The sequence below is a fragment of the Xyrauchen texanus genome, unplaced genomic scaffold, assembly GCF_025860055.1.
Source record: "Xyrauchen texanus isolate HMW12.3.18 unplaced genomic scaffold, RBS_HiC_50CHRs HiC_scaffold_184, whole genome shotgun sequence".
Taxonomy (NCBI): Eukaryota; Metazoa; Chordata; class Actinopteri; order Cypriniformes; family Catostomidae; genus Xyrauchen; species Xyrauchen texanus.
The window spans coordinates 1-15314 of NW_026266152.1; the positions used below are offsets into that span (position 1 = coordinate 1).

Consider the following 15314-nt stretch of genomic DNA (forward strand, 5'->3'; position numbering starts at 1 on the left):
GGGCATTATATACACAAAGACTAATGAGATAATTAAACACAGGTGAGGAATAATGGGAAACAGCTGGAGGTGATCAGATCAGGTAATGATGGGAAATATAGTACATGGGGAACAGATGACAGAGGCAACACAGTCAGATGGCTAGAAGAACAGAACAAGTCCAGCAGAAGTCCAGGACAGCAGAGCTGATCAGGTGGACAGCCACAAACAAACGTTCAACTACTGAACAGAAATCAGGGCATTATATACACAAAGACTAATGAGATAATTAAACACAGGTGAGGAATAATGGGAAACAGCTGGAGGTGATCAGATCAGGTAATGATGGGAAATATAGTACATGGGGAACAGATGACAGAGGCAACACGGGCAGATGGCTAGAAGAACTGAATAAGTCCAGCAGAAGGCCAGGACAGCAGAGTTGAACAGGTGGAAAGCCACAAACATTCAAATATTGACCAATACTGAACAGAAATCAGGGCATTATATACACAAAGACTAATGAGATAATTAAACACAGGTGAGGAATAATGGGAAACAGCTGGAGGTGATCAGATCAGGTAATGATGGGAAATATAGTACATGGGGAACAGATGACAGATCTAACACACCAGAGGCAAGGGAATGAGGAGAACATGGCCCAGATGAAGTCGGAGAGCAGTGAGACTGGAGCAGATCAAGCAGATGGCCAGGAGGCCCATGAGACCAGAGAGGATCACGTGGAACGCCACGAGACATGAGCAGGTCAGGCAGATGGCTAGAAGAACAGAGCAAGTCCAGCAGAAGGCCAGGACAGAACAGCTGATCAGGTGGACAGCCACAAACAAACATTCAACTACTGAACAGATATCAGGGCATTATATACACAAAGACTAATGAGATAATTAAACACAGGTGAGGAATAATGGGAAACAGCTGGAGGTGATCAGATCAGGTAATGATGGGAAATATAGTACATGGGGAACAGATGACAGAGGCAACACAGGCAGATGGCTAGAAGAACAGAACAAGTCCAGCAGAAGGCCAGGACAGCAGAGCTGATCAGGTGGACAGCCACGACACCAGAGACACCAGAGCAGGTCCAGTAGACGGCCAGGAAAGTAGAAATCCACGGTAGAAAACAATAATATAAAGAGGAAAAACATCCACTTAGGGCATGGGCAAATCACGGTAGGTCTAATAACATTCAACAAATGACCAGGACTGAACAGAAATCAGGGCATTATATACACAAAGACTAATGAGATAATTAAACACAGGTGAGGAATAATGGGAAACAGCTGGAGGTGATCAGATCAGGTAATGATGGGAAATATAGTACATGGGGAACAGATGACAGAGGCAACACAGGCAGATGGCTAGAAGAACTGAATAAGTCCAGCAGAAGGCCAGGACAGCAGAGTTGAACAGGTGGAAAGCCACAAACATTCAAATATTGACCAATACTGAACAGAAATCAGGGCATTATATACACAAAGACTAATGAGATAATTAAACACAGGTGAGGAATAATGGGAAACAGCTGGAGGTGATCAGATCAGGTAATGATGGGAAATATAGTACATGGGGAACAGATGACAGAGGCAACACAGGCAGATGGCTAGAAGAACTGAATAAGTCCAGCAGAAGGCCAGGACAGCAGAGCTGATCAGGTGGACAGCCACAAACAAACATTCAACTACTGAACAGAAATCAGGGCATTATATACACAAAGACTAATGAGATAATTAAACACAGGTGTGGAATAATGGGAAACAGCTGGAGGTGATCAGATCAGGTAATGATTGGAAATATAGTACATGGGGAACAGATGACAGATCTAACACACCAGAGGCAAGGGAATGAGGAGAACATGGCCCAGATGAAGTCGGAGAGCAGTGAGACTGGAGCAGATCAAGCAGATGGCCAGGAGGCCCAGGAGACCAGAGAGGATCAGGTGGAACGCCACGAGACATGAGCAGGTCAGGCAGATGGCTAGAAGAACAGAGCAAGTCCAGCAGAAGGCCAGGACAGCAGAGCTGATCAGGTGGACAGCCACAAACAAACGTTCAACTACTGAACAGAAATCAGGGCATTATATACACAAAGACTAATGAGATAATTAAACACAGGTGAGGAATAATGGGAAACAGCTGGAGGTGATCAGATCAGGTAATGATGGGAAATATAGTACATGGGGAACAGATGACAGAGGCAACACAGGCAGATGGCTAGAAGAACAGAACAAGTCCAGCAGAAGGCCAGGACAGCAGAGCTGATCAGGTGGACAGCCACAAACAAACATTCAACTACTGAACAGAAATCAGGGCATTATATACACAAAGACTAATGAGATAATTAAACACAGGTGAGGAATAATGGGAAACAGCTGGAGGTGATCAGATCAGGTAATGATGGGAAATATAGTACATGGGGAACAGATGACAGATCTAACACACCAGAGTCAAGGGAATGAGGAGAACATGGCCCAGAAGAAGTCGGAGAGCAGTGAGACTGGAGCAGATCAAGCAGATGGCCAGGAGGCCCAGGAGACCAGAGAGGATCAGGTGGAACGCCACGAGACATGAGCAGGTCAGGCAGATGGCTAGAAGAACAGAGCAAGTCCAGCAGAAGGCCAGGACAGCAGAGCTGATCAGGTGGACAGCCACAAACAAACATTCAACTACTGAACAGATATCAGGGCATTATATACACAAAGACTAATGAGATAATTAAACACAGGTGAGGAATAATGGGAAACAGCTGGAGGTGATCAGATCAGGTAATGATGGGAAATATAGTACATGGGGAACAGATGACAGAGGCAACACAGGCAGATGGCTAGAAGAACAGAACAAGTCCAGCAGAAGGCCAGGACAGCAGAGCTGATCAGGTGGACAGCCACAAACAAACGTTCAACTACTGAACAGAAATCAGGGCATTATATACACAAAGACTAATGAGATAATTAAACACAGGTGAGGAATAATGGGAAACAGCTGGAGGTGATCAGATCAGGTAATGATGGGAAATATAGTACATGGGGAACAGATGACAGAGGCAAAACGGGCAGATGGCTAGAAGAACTGAATAAGTCCAGCAGAAGGCCAGGACAGCAGAGTTGAACAGGTGGAAAGCCACAAACATTCAAATATTGACCAATACTGAACAGAAATCAGGGCATTATATACACAAAGACTAATGAAATAATTAAACACAGGTGAGGAATAATGGGAAACAGCTGGAGGTGATCAGATCAGGTAATGATGGGAAATATAGTACATGGGAACAGATGACAGAGGCAACACAGGCAGATGGCTAGAAGAAATGAATAAGTCCAGCAGAAGGCCAGGACAGCAGAGCTGATCAGGTGGACAGCCACAAACAAACATTCAACTACTGAACAGAAATCAGGGCATTATATACACAAAGACTAATGAGATAATTAAACACAGGTGAGGAATAATGGGAAACAGCTGGAGGTGATCAGATCAGGTAATGATGGGAAATATAGTACATGGGGAACAGATGACAGAGGCAACACAGGCAGATGGCTAGAAGAACTGAATAAGTCCAGCAGAAGGCCAGGACAGCAGAGTTGAACAGGTGGAAAGCCACAAACATTCAAATATTGACCAATACTGAACAGAAATCAGGGCATTATATACACAAAGACTAATGAGATAATTAAACACAGGTGAGGAATAATGGGAAACAGCTGGAGGTGATCAGATCAGGTAATGATGGGAAATATAGTACATGGGGAACAGATGACAGAGGCAACACAGGCAGATGGCTAGAAGAACAGAACAAGTCCAGCAGAAGGCCAGGACAGCAGAGCTGATCAGGTGGACAGCCACAAACAAAGATTCAACTACTGAACAGATATCAGGGCATTATATACACAAAGACTAATGAGATAATTAAACACAGGTGAGAAATAATGGGAAACAGCTGGAGGTGATCAGATCAGGTAATGATGGGAAATATAGTACATGGGGAACAGATGACAGAGGCAACACAGGCAGATGGCTAGAAGAACAGAACAAGTCCAGCAGAAGGCCAGGACAGCAGAGCTGATCAGGTGGACAGCCACAAACAAACGTTCAACTTCTGAACAGAAATCAGGGCATTATATACACAAAGACTAATGAGATAATTAAACACAGGTGAGGAATAATGGGAAACAGCTGGAGGTGATCAGATCAGGTAATGATGGGAAATATAGTACATGGGGAACAGATGACAGAGGCAATACAGTCAGATGGCTAGAAGAACAGAACAAGTCCAGCAGAAGTCCAGGACAGCAGAGCTGATCAGGTGGACAGCCACAAACAAACGTTCAACTACTGAACAGAAATCAGGGCATTATATACACAAAGACTAATGAGATAATTAAACACAGGTGAGGAATAATGGGAAACAGCTGGAGGTGATCAGATCAGGTAATGATGGGAAATATAGTACATGGGGAACAGATGACAGAGGCAACACGGGCAGATGGCTAGAAGAACTGAATAAGTCCAGCAGAAGGCCAGGACAGCAGAGTTGAACAGGTGGAAAGCCACAAACATTCAAATATTGACCAATACTGAACAGAAATCAGGGCATTATATACACAAAGACTAATGAGATAATTAAACACAGGTGAGGAATAATGGGAAACAGCTGGAGGTGATCAGATCAGGTAATGATGGGAAATATAGTACATGGGGAACAGATGACAGATCTAACACACCAGAGGCAAGGGAATGAGGAGAACATGGCCCAGATGAAGTCGGAGAGCAGTGAGACTGGAGCAGATCAAGCAGATGGCCAGGAGGCCCATGAGACCAGAGAGGATCACGTGGAACGCCACGAGACATGAGCAGGTCAGGCAGATGGCTAGAAGAACAGAGCAAGTCCAGCAGAAGGCCAGGACAGAAGAGCTGATCAGGTGGACAGCCACAAACAAACATTCAACTACTGAACAGATATCAGGGCATTATATACACAAAGACTAATGAGATAATTAAACACAGGTGAGGAATAATGGGAAACAGCTGGAGGTGATCAGATCAGGTAATGATGGGAAATATAGTACATGGGGAACAGATGACAGAGGCAACACAGGCAGATGGCTAGAAGAACAGAACAAGTCCAGCAGAAGGCCAGGACAGCAGAGCTGATCAGGTGGACAGCCACAAACAAACGTTCAACTACTGAACAGAAATCAGGGCATTATATACACAAAGACTAATGAGATAATTAAACACAGGTGAGGAATAATGGGAAACAGCTGGAGGTGATCAGATCAGGTAATGATGGGAAATATAGTACATGGGGAACAGATGACAGAGGCAAAACGGGCAGATGGCTAGAAGAACTGAATAAGTCCAGCAGAAGGCCAGGACAGCAGAGTTGAACAGGTGGAAAGCCACAAACATTCAAATATTGACCAATACTGAACAGAAATCAGGGCATTATATACACAAAGACTAATGAAATAATTAAACACAGGTGAGGAATAATGGGAAACAGCTGGAGGTGATCAGATCAGGTAATGATGGGAAATATAGTACATGGGAACAGATGACAGAGGCAACACAGGCAGATGGCTAGAAGAAATGAATAAGTCCAGCAGAAGGCCAGGACAGCAGAGCTGATCAGGTGGACAGCCACAAACAAACATTCAACTACTGAACAGAAATCAGGGCATTATATACACAAAGACTAATGAGATAATTAAACACAGGTGAGGAATAATGGGAAACAGCTGGAGGTGATCAGATCAGGTAATGATGGGAAATATAGTACATGGGGAACAGATGACAGAGGCAACACAGGCAGATGGCTAGAAGAACTGAATAAGTCCAGCAGAAGGCCAGGACAGCAGAGTTGAACAGGTGGAAAGCCACAAACATTCAAATATTGACCAATACTGAACAGAAATCAGGGCATTATATACACAAAGACTAATGAGATAATTAAACACAGGTGAGGAATAATGGGAAACAGCTGGAGGTGATCAGATCAGGTAATGATGGGAAATATAGTACATGGGGAACAGATGACAGAGGCAACACAGGCAGATGGCTAGAAGAACAGAACAAGTCCAGCAGAAGGCCAGGACAGCAGAGCTGATCAGGTGGACAGCCACAAACAAAGATTCAACTACTGAACAGATATCAGGGCATTATATACACAAAGACTAATGAGATAATTAAACACAGGTGAGAAATAATGGGAAACAGCTGGAGGTGATCAGATCAGGTAATGATGGGAAATATAGTACATGGGGAACAGATGACAGAGGCAACACAGGCAGATGGCTAGAAGAACAGAACAAGTCCAGCAGAAGGCCAGGACAGCAGAGCTGATCAGGTGGACAGCCACAAACAAACGTTCAACTACTGAACAGAAATCAGGGCATTATATACACAAAAGACTAATGAGATAATTAAACACAGGTGAGGAATAATGGGAAACAGCTGGAGGTGATCAGATCAGGTAATGATGGGAAATATAGTACATGGGGAACAGATGACAGAGGCAACACAGTCAGATGGCTAGAAGAACAGAACAAGTCCAGCAGAAGGCCAGGACAGCAGAGCTGATCAGGTGGACAGCCACAAACAAACGTTCAACTACTGAACAGAAATCAGGGCATTATATACACAAAGACTAATGAGATAATTAAACACAGGTGAGGAATAATGGGAAACAGCTGGAGGTGATCAGATCAGGTAATGATGGGAAATATAGTACATGGGGAACAGATGACAGAGGCAACACGGGCAGATGGCTAGAAGAACTGAATAAGTCCAGCAGAAGGCCAGGACAGCAGAGTTGAACAGGTGGAAAGCCACAAACATTCAAATATTGACCAATACTGAACAGAAATCAGGGCATTATATACACAAAGACTAATGAGATAATTAAACACAGGTGAGGAATAATGGGAAACAGCTGGAGGTGATCAGATCAGGTAATGATGGGAAATATAGTACATGGGGAACAGATGACAGATCTAACACACCAGAGGCAAGGGAATGAGGAGAACATGGCCCAGATGAAGTCGGAGAGCAGTGAGACTGGAGCAGATCAAGCAGATGGCCAGGAGGCCCATGAGACCAGAGAGGATCACGTGGAACGCCACGAGACATGAGCAGGTCAGGCAGATGGCTAGAAGAACAGAGCAAGTCCAGCAGAAGGCCAGGACAGAAGAGCTGATCAGGTGGACAGCCACAAACAAACATTCAACTACTGAACAGATATCAGGGCATTATATACACAAAGACTAATGAGATAATTAAACACAGGTGAGGAATAATGGGAAACAGCTGGAGGTGATCAGATCAGGTAATGATGGGAAATATAGTACATGGGGAACAGATGACAGAGGCAACACAGGCAGATGGCTAGAAGAACAGAACAAGTCCAGCAGAAGGCCAGGACAGCAGAGCTGATCAGGTGGACAGCCACGACACCAGAGACACCAGAGCAGGTCCAGTAGACGGCCAGGAAAGTAGAAATCCACGGTAGAAAACAATAATATAAAGAGGAAAAAACATCCACTTAGGGCATGGGCAAATCACGGTAGGTCTAATAACATTCAACAAATGACCAGGACTGAACAGAAATCAGGGCATTATATACACAAAGACTAATGAGATAATTAAACACAGGTGAGGAATAATGGGAAACAGCTGGAGGTGATCAGATCAGGTAATGATGGGAAATATAGTACATGGGGAACAGATGACAGAGGCAACACAGGCAGATGGCTAGAAGAACTGAATAAGTACAGCAGAAGGCCAGGACAGCAGTGTTGAACAGGTGGAAAGCCACAAACATTCAAATATTGACCAATACTGAACAGAAATCAGGGCATTATATACACAAAGACTAATGAGATAATTAAACACAGGTGAGGAATAATGGGAAACAGCTGGAGGTGATCAGATCAGGTAATGATGGGAAATATAGTACATGGGGAACAGATGACAGAGGCAACACAGGCAGATGGCTAGAAGAACAGAACAAGTCCAGCAGAAGGCCAGGACAGCAGAGCTGATCAGGTGGACAGCCACAAACAAACGTTCAACTACTGAACAGAAATCAGGGCATTATATACACAAAGACTAATGAGATAATTAAACACAGGTGAGGAATAATGGGAAACAGCTGGAGGTGATCAGATCAGGTAATGATGGGAAATATAGTACATGGGGAACAGATGACAGAGGCAACACAGTCAGATGGCTAGAAGAACAGAACAAGTCCAGCAGAAGTCCAGGACAGCAGAGCTGATCAGGTGGACAGCCACAAACAAACGTTCAACTACTGAACAGAAATCAGGGCATTATATACACAAAGACTAATGAGATAATTAAACACAGGTGAGGAATAATGGGAAACAGCTGGAGGTGATCAGATCAGGTAATGATGGGAAATATAGTACATGGGGAACAGATGACAGAGGCAACACGGGCAGATGGCTAGAAGAACTGAATAAGTCCAGCAGAAGGCCAGGACAGCAGAGTTGAACAGGTGGAAAGCCACAAACATTCAAATATTGACCAATACTGAACAGAAATCAGGGCATTATATACACAAAGACTAATGAGATAATTAAACACAGGTGAGGAATAATGGGAAACAGCTGGAGGTGATCAGATCAGGTAATGATGGGAAATATAGTACATGGGGAACAGATGACAGATCTAACACACCAGAGGCAAGGGAATGAGGAGAACATGGCCCAGATGAAGTCGGAGAGCAGTGAGACTGGAGCAGATCAAGCAGATGGCCAGGAGGCCCATGAGACCAGAGAGGATCACGTGGAACGCCACGAGACATGAGCAGGTCAGGCAGATGGCTAGAAGAACAGAGCAAGTCCAGCAGAAGGCCAGGACAGAAGAGCTGATCAGGTGGACAGCCACAAACAAACATTCAACTACTGAACAGATATCAGGGCATTATATACACAAAGACTAATGAGATAATTAAACACAGGTGAGGAATAATGGGAAACAGCTGGAGGTGATCAGATCAGGTAATGATGGGAAATATAGTACATGGGGAACAGATGACAGAGGCAACACAGGCAGATGGCTAGAAGAACAGAACAAGTCCAGCAGAAGGCCAGGACAGCAGAGCTGATCAGGTGGACAGCCACGACACCAGAGACACCAGAGCAGGTCCAGTAGACGGCCAGGAAAGTAGAAATCCACGGTAGAAAACAATAATATAAAGAGGAAAAAACATCCACGTAGGGCATGGGCAAATCACGGTAGGTCTAATAACATTCAACAAATGACCAGGACTGAACAGAAATCAGGGCATTATATACACAAAGACTAATGAGATAATTAAACACAGGTGAGGAATAATGGGAAACAGCTGGAGGTGATCAGATCAGGTAATGATGGGAAATATAGTACATGGGGAACAGATGACAGAGGCAACACAGGCGGATGGCTAGAAGAACTGAATAAGTACAGCAGAAGGCCAGGACAGCAGAGTTAAACAGGTGGAAAGCCACAAACATTCAAATATTGACCAATACTGAACAGAAATCAGGGCATTATATACACAAAGACTAATGAGATAATTAAACACAGTTGAGGAATAATGGGAAACAGCTGGAGGTGATCAGATCAGGTAATGATGGGAAATATAGTACATGGGAACAGATGACAGAGGCAACACAGGCAGATGGCTAGAAGAACTGAATAAGTCCAGCAGAAGGCCAGGACAGCAGAGCTGAACAGGTGGAAAGCCACAAACATTCAAACATTGACCAACTACTGAACAGAAATCAGGGCATTATATACACAAAGACTAATGAGATAATTAAACACAGGTGAGGAATAATGGGAAACAGCTGGAGGTGATCAGATCAGGTAATGATGGGAAATATAGTACATGGGGAACAGATGACAGAGGCAACACAGGCAGATGGCTAGAAGAACTGAACAAGTCCAGCAGAAGGCCAGGACAGCAGAGCTGATCAGGTGGACAGCCACAAACAAACGATTCAACTACTGAACAGATATCAGGGCATTATATACACAAAGACTAATGAGATAATTAAACACAGGTGAGGAATAATGGGAAACAGCTGGAGGTGATCAGATCAGGTAATGATGGGAAATATAGTACATGGGGAACAGATGACAGAGGCAACACAGGCAGATGGCTAGAAGAACAGAACAAGTCCAGCAGAAGGCCAGGACAGCAGAGCTGATCAGGTGGACAGCCACAAACAAACGTTCAACTACTGAACAGAAATCAGGGCATTATATACACAAAGACTAATGAGATAATTAAACACAGGTGAGGAATAATGGGAAACAGCTGGAGGTGATCAGATCAGGTAATGATGGGAAATATAGTACATGGGGAACAGATGACAGAGGCAACACAGGCAGATGGCTAGAAGAACTGAATAAGTCCAGCAGAAGGCCAGGACAGCAGAGCTGATCAGGTGGACAGCCACAAACAAACATTCAACTACTGAACAGAAATCAGGGCATTATATACACAAAGACTAATGAGATAATTAAACACAGGTGAGGAATAATGGGAAACAGCTGGAGGTGATCAGATCAGGTAATGATGGGAAATATAGTACATGGGGAACAGATGACAGAGGCAACACAGGCAGATGGCTAGAAGAACTGAATAAGTCCAGCAGAAGGCCAGGACAGCAGAGCTGATCAGGTGGACAGCCACAAACATTCAAACATTCAACTACTGAACAGAAATCAGGGCATTATATACACAAAGACTAATGAGATAATTAAACACAGGTGAGGAATAATGGGAAACAGCTGGAGGTGATCAGATCAGGTAATGATGGGAAATATAGTACATGGGGAACAGATGACAGATCTAACACACCAGAGGCAAGGGAATGAGGAGAACATGGCCCAGATGAAGTCGGAGAGCAGTGAGACTGGAGCAGATCAAGCAGATGGCCAGGAGGCCCAGGAGACCAGAGAGGATCAGGTGGAACGCCACGAGACATGAGCAGGTCAGGCAGATGGCTAGAAGAACAGAGCAAGTCCAGCAGAAGGCCAGGACAGCAGAGCTGATCAGGTGGACAGCCACAAACAAACATTCAACTACTGAACAGATATCAGGGCATTATATACACAAAGACTAATGAGATAATTAAACACAGGTGAGGAATAATGGGAAACAGCTGGAGGTGATCAGATCAGGTAATGATGGGAAATATAGTACATGGGGAACAGATGACAGAGGCAACACAGGCAGATGGCTAGAAGAACAGAACAAGTCCAGCAGAAGGCCAGGACAGCAGAGCTGATCAGGTGGACAGCCACGACACCAGAGACACCAGAGCAGGTCCAGTAGACGGCCAGGAAAGTAGAAATCCACGGTAGAAAACAATAATATAAAGAGGAAAAAACATCCACGTAGGGCATGGGCAAATCACGGTAGGTCTAATAACATTCAACAAATGACCAGGACTGAACAGAAATCAGGGCATTATATACACAAAGACTAATGAGATAATTAAACACAGGTGAGGAATAATGGGAAACAGCTGGAGGTGATCAGATCAGGTAATGATGGGAAATATAGTACATGGGGAACAGATGACAGAGGCAACACAGGCAGATGGCTAGAAGAACTGAATAAGTCCAGCAGAAGGCCAGGACAGCAGAGCTGATCAGGTGGACAGCCACAAACATTCAAACATTGACCAACTACTGAACAGAAATCAGGGCATTATATACACAAAGACTAATGAGATAATTAAACACAGGTGAGGAATAATGGGAAACAGCTGGAGGTGATCAGATCAGGTAATGATGGGAAATATAGTACATGGGGAACAGATGACAGAGGCAACACAGGCAGATGGCTAGAAGAACAGAATAAGTCCAGCAGAAGGCCAGGACAGCAGAGCTGATCAGGTGGACAGCCACAAACAAACATTCAACTACTGAACAGAAATCAGGGCATTATATACACAAAGACTAATGAGATAATTAAACACAGGTGAGGAATAATGGGAAACAGCTGGAGGTGATCAGATCAGGTAATGATGGGAAATATAGTACATGGGGAACAGATGACAGAGGCAACACAGGCAGATGGCTAGAAGAACTGAATAAGTCCAGCAGAAGGCCAGGACAGCAGAGCTGATCAGGTGGACAGCCACAAACAAACATTCAACTACTGAACAGATATCAGGGCATTATATACACAAAGACTAATGAGATAATTAAACACAGGTGAGGAATAATGGGAAACAGCTGGAGGTGATCAGATCAGGTAATGATGGGAAATATAGTACATGGGGAACAGATGACAGAGGCAACACAGGCAGATGGCTAGAAGAACAGAACAAGTCCAGCAGAAGGCCAGGACAGCAGAGCTGATCAGGTGGACAGCCACAAACAAACGTTCAACTACTGAACAGAAATCAGGGCATTATATACACAAAGACTAATGAGATAATTAAACACAGGTGAGGAATAATGGGAAACAGCTGGAGGTGATCAGATCAGGTAATGATGGGAAATATAGTACATGGGGAACAGATGACAGAGGCAACACAGGCAGATGGCTAGAAGAACTGAATAAGTCCAGCAGAAGGCCAGGACAGCAGAGTTGAAGAGGTGGAAAGCCACAAACATTCAAATATTGACCAATACTGAACAGAAATCAGGGCATTATATACACAAAGACTAATGAGATAATTAAACACAGGTGAGGAATAATGGGAAACAGCTGGAGGTGATCAGATCAGGTAATGATGGGAAATATAGTACATGGGGAACAGATGACAGAGGCAACACAGGCAGATGGCTAGAAGAACTGAATAAGTCCAGCAGAAGACCAGGACAGCAGAGCTGATCAGGTGGACAGCCACAAACAAACATTCAACTACTGAACAGAAATCAGGGCATTATATACACAAAGACTAATGAGATAATTAAACACAGGTGTGGAATAATGGGAAACAGCTGGAGGTGATCAGATCAGGTAATGATTGGAAATATAGTACATGGGGAACAGATGACAGATGCAACACGGGCAGATGGCTAGAAGAACTGAATAAGTCCAGCAGAAGGCCAGGACAGCAGAGCTGATCAGGTGGACAGCCACGACACCAGAGACACCAGAGCAGGTCCAGTAGACGGCCAGGAAAGTAGAAATCCACGGTAGAAAACAATAATATAAAGAGGAAAAAACATCCACTTAGGGCATGGGCAAATCACGGTAGGTCTAATAACATTCAACAAATGACCAGGACTGAACAGAAATCAGGGCATTATATACACAAAGACTAATGAGATAATTAAACACAGGTGAGGAATAATGGGAAACAGCTGGAGGTGATCAGATCAGGTAATGATGGGAAATATAGTACATGGGGAACAGATGACAGAGGCAACACAGGCAGATGGCTAGAAGAACTGAATAAGTCCAGCAGAAGGCCAGGACAGCAGTGTTGAACAGGTGGAAAGCCACAAACATTCAAATATTGACCAATACTGAACAGAAATCAGGGCATTATATACACAAAGACTAATGAGATAATTAAACACAGGTGAGGAATAATGGGAAACAGCTGGAGGTGATCAGATCAGGTAATGATGGGAAATATAGTACATGGGGAACGATGACAGAGGCAACACAGGCAGATGGCTAGAAGAACAGAACAAGTCCAGCAGAAGGCCAGGACAGCAGAGCTGATCAGGTGGACAGCCACAAACAAACGTTCAACTACTGAAAAGAAATCAGGGCATTATATACACAAAGACTAATGAGATAATTAAACACAGGTGAGGAATAATGGGAAACAGCTGGAGGTGATCAGATCAGGTAATGATGGGAAATATAGTACATGGGGAACAGATGACAGAGGCAACACAGTCAGATGGCTAGAAGAACAGAACAAGTCCAGCAGAAGTCCAGGACAGCAGAGCTGATCAGGTGGACAGCCACAAACAAACGTTCAACTACTGAACAGAAATCAGGGCATTATATACACAAAGACTAATGAGATAATTAAACACAGGTGAGGAATAATGGGAAACAGCTGGAGGTGATCAGATCAGGTAATGATGGGAAATATAGTACATGGGGAACAGATGACAGAGGCAACACGGGCAGATGGCTAGAAGAACTGAATAAGTCCAGCAGAAGGCCAGGACAGCAGAGTTGAACAGGTGGAAAGCCACAAACATTCAAATATTGACCAATACTGAACAGAAATCAGGGCATTATATACACAAAGACTAATGAGATAATTAAACACAGGTGAGGAATAATGGGAAACAGCTGGAGGTGATCAGATCAGGTAATGATGGGAAATATAGTACATGGGGAACAGATGACAGATCTAACACACCAGAGGCAAGGGAATGAGGAGAACATGGCCCAGATGAAGTCGGAGAGCAGTGAGACTGGAGCAGATCAAGCAGATGGCCAGGAGGCCCATGAGACCAGAGAGGATCAGGTGGAACGCCACGAGACATGAGCAGGTCAGGCAGATGGCTAGAAGAACAGAGCAAGTCCAGCAGAAGGCCAGGACAGCAGAGCTGATCAGGTGGACAGCCACAAACAAACATTCAACTACTGAACAGATATCAGGGCATTATATACACAAAGACTAATGAGATAATTAAACACAGGTGAGGAATAATGGGAAACAGCTGGAGGTGATCAGATCAGGTAATGATGGGAAATATAGTACATGGGGAACAGATGACAGAGGCAACACAGGCAGATGGCTAGAAGAACAGAACAAGTCCAGCAGAAGGCCAGGACAGCAGAGCTGATCAGGTGGACAGCCACGACACCAGAGACACCAGAGCAGGTCCAGTAGACGGCCAGGAAAGTAGAAATCCACGGTAGAAAACAATAATATAAAGAGGAAAAAACATCCACTTAGGGCATGGGCAAATCACGGTAGGTCTAATAACATTCAACAAATGACCAGGACTGAACAGAAATCAGGGCATTATATACACAAAGACTAATGAGATAATTAAACACAGGTGAGGAATAATGGGAAACAGCTGGAGGTGATCAGATCAGGTAATGATGGGAAATATAGTACATGGGGAACAGATGACAGAGGCAACACAGGCAGATGGCTAGAAGAACTGAATAAGTCCAGCAGAAGGCCAGGACAGCAGAGTTGAACAGGTGGAAAGCCACAAACATTCAAATATTGACCAATACTGAACAGAAATCAGGGCATTATATACACAAAGACTAATGAGATAATTAAACACAGGTGAGGAATAATGGGAAACAGCTGGAGGTGATCAGATCAGGTAATGATGGGAAATATAGTACATGGG

At 44.1% G+C, this 15314-nt stretch overlaps 1 long non-coding RNA gene across 1 annotated transcript in view; it reads left to right on the top strand.

The window, feature by feature from the left end:
- The first annotated feature begins 1291 nt into the window (after positions 1–1291).
- The window catches only part of LOC127641841 (uncharacterized), a 31129-nt gene continuing 17106 nt past the window's right edge, over positions 1292–15314 (top strand). The window contains exon 1 of the long non-coding RNA XR_007970235.1: positions 1292–1961. This is a non-coding gene — a long non-coding RNA (uncharacterized LOC127641841). The remainder of the gene's footprint in view (positions 1962–15314) is intronic.